The sequence below is a fragment of the Limulus polyphemus genome, unplaced genomic scaffold (genome assembly GCF_000517525.1).
Source record: "Limulus polyphemus unplaced genomic scaffold, Limulus_polyphemus-2.1.2 Scaffold2007, whole genome shotgun sequence".
Classification (NCBI taxonomy): Eukaryota; Metazoa; Arthropoda; class Merostomata; order Xiphosura; family Limulidae; genus Limulus; species Limulus polyphemus.
In genome coordinates, this window is record NW_013667617.1 from 127,057 (window position 1) to 129,812 (window position 2,756).

General features: G+C 34.3%; 1 protein-coding gene across 1 annotated transcript in view; it reads right to left on the minus strand.

The window, feature by feature from the left end:
* The window catches only part of LOC106465638 (transmembrane protein adipocyte-associated 1-like), a 33,846-nt gene extending 31,654 nt beyond the window's left edge, over positions 1–2,192 (minus strand). Inside the window, exon 1 of the mRNA XM_022393578.1 lies at positions 1,957–2,192. The gene's annotated coding sequence lies outside the window, so the exon portion shown is untranslated. The remainder of the gene's footprint in view (positions 1–1,956) is intronic.
* Between the last annotated feature and the right edge of the window lie 564 nt (positions 2,193–2,756).

The window sequence follows — 2,756 nt, forward strand, 5'->3', positions numbered from 1 at the left end:
GTTGTGACCATCTTATATATATCAGACCACACCCCCAATCTAGTAAATGCTAGGGCATTCACGAAGGAACAGGATACTTCTAGAAAACGTGGCGTGACACCAGTCACGTGACCTCGCTGACGCAACAATACATTTTGTATATAACAGCTTTATATAGTTTTATATGAAAGAAAGTTAAGTATTAAATACACTGTTAAGCTAAGAACTCACTTTAAATAAAAATAGGACTTGTATATTAAGATATATATATATATATGCATTCAAAGTTTCAACTGGCTTCTTAAAGGACAGTTGTCAATCCAATTCTGTTCGTGGTAACAAAGAAAAGTGTTGGCCAGGGTAGTACCCAGTGGGGGAGCCTATAGCAACGCTATCTGTTCGCTCACATAGAGTATTGTTAACGAGGAGAAGAGAGTTTTTGATAGCTGTCAGTTCTTCAGATTTGAGGATATCCTGCGTGTGTTATAGTTATAGAAGGTGGAGAATGCTAAGTTTTTTAACTTAGTAGTAAATAATTACCGTGCTTGTTCTAATCTCTTCTCTAAAAACTTTCTTATTAATGGGTTTTCTAAGTTTGATTTCAAATCTATGATTGAACTCTCGACTAAAGACTCTTTTCTCCTCTTTAACAATACTCTATATGAGCAGATAGATGTCGTCACTATGGGCTCCCCTCCCCCCCAGGTCCTACCCTGGCCAACATTTTTCTTTGTCACCACTAATAGAACTGGATTGACAAGTGTCCATTAAGCTTAAAACCTGTTCGCTGCAGAAGTTATGTTGATGATACTTTCCTTATTTTCCGCCATATTGATCATATCCAACGCTTTCTTGACTATCTCAATTCACAACACCTCTCATGAAATAAATTCTATTCCCTTCGTGGACATTCTTGTTAACCATGATACTAACGGCTTTTCAACTTCTGTCTATCGTAAAAACATATTTACTTGCCTTTTCACTCAGTTTGACAGTTTCATGCCATTCTCTTTCAAACGCACTCTTATTTTCTGTCTACTAAATAGAGCCTACAAACTTACCTCATCCTATTTAGCCCTTCACAAAGAAATTACTTGCATACAAAACATTCTCTTTTGAAACGGCTACCCTAAGTATTTCTTGGATAAGATAACTTCCTCATTCCTAACTAATTTGTTTCTCAAACCAACAAGATACCCACTGTACCCAAACTTCCCTTAAACACCTGCTTACCATATCTCGGGAGATAGAGTTCCCTTACCACTAAACAGTTAAGAAAATTATGTAACACTTACTATCCCTAAATTGATCTGAAAATGAAAGTAATTATGAAACCCAACATTAGCCTAAAATTTTTTCCGCTACAAAGATCGTTTGCTGACTGCCCATTGTTCACATCTCGCCCACTTATATAGGTGCGGAGACTGTAAGGTCTCCTATATTGGTGAAATCAAACGTCACCTTATAGTACGGGCATGTGAAGACATGGGCATATCTATAACAACTGGAAGAAAAGTTTCAAACCTTCCCAACTCCTCTATATATCAACACAATACAGAAATAGAACATCCGATTTCTCTCTCAAACTTTAAAATCCTTTCAACAGCCAAACATGATACTGGACTTCTTATAAAAGAAACGTTATACATAAAACTCTTCTCCCGTCCCTATTTAACACAGTCTTTACCGGATTTAAACCTATTTTAACTATTTCACTTGTATCTCAGTTATCATTTTCTCATGTTATATTTGTATATTCGATTTGTTTAATTCTTATGTATATATTTCTGTTGTAATTACAAATATTGTTTGTTTGTTTTTTAACCCTATATTACTGATGGTGAAATTATGACGATTCCGAAACGTCTAATAAATGCTTCCTGTTATTATGTTCGTTTTGTTTTATCATTACAGTTTTGTTTGCTTTGCAGATAGTTACAACCTAATTCATAATAAAAAGGTAAGCATAATGCATACCTCACGTAAGGTTTTAGTTCCTGATGATCATCTTTTGAACCTGTATGTTACGTCACTTTCGCCAGATAATCCAAATCACGTTGACGTAGCTTTGTCTCATCTACCACCTTCTATCTATCTTTTGAACTGATTCCCACGGACTTGACGGTTTATATATTACAGTGCTCGTCTACCCGTTCACGTTTGTTTACATTACCAGTATTTCTGTTGTTACACTTCCTTCTCCCGTACCCACTACTTCGTCCTTCTCTTCTTTACATTCTTTATCTGTTCTCTAACCTACGTTAAATAGTTAATATTTTGACATTTTCTCCAAGATCTTGACTGAAATGTGATCTTTGGCGAACCTATATTTCATTTTGTGTTTTAAAAACGATACAACCAAGGCAACTAACTTTGGTTTATATATCTAATTGCTTTCAGTCTAAATAACCCTTCGGAACCATATGCTTCAGTTTACATGTATAGGTTTCGTATTAAACGGACAAATCCTTTAAATGGACTCATAAATTAAACTGAATGAAATAAATCGAGTCAGTGATCTTAATTGAACTGCCCATTACTGTGTATCAATCTATATATTTAAATGTAGAATGTAGCAAAATTTTTGTTTGATATGTTCAATACATGTAAGTAATAGTTATTTTAAGAAATTGTTTTATGCCAATAAAAATGTTGTACACTTTGTTCACTGCAAATAATTTGAATTTCAAATATAGGCGAAACTTTGCAATTTTTTAGAATAATATATAGCTATAGATAAAATACGAAAGTTTCCTAGACTAACAATAGCTCTCCAA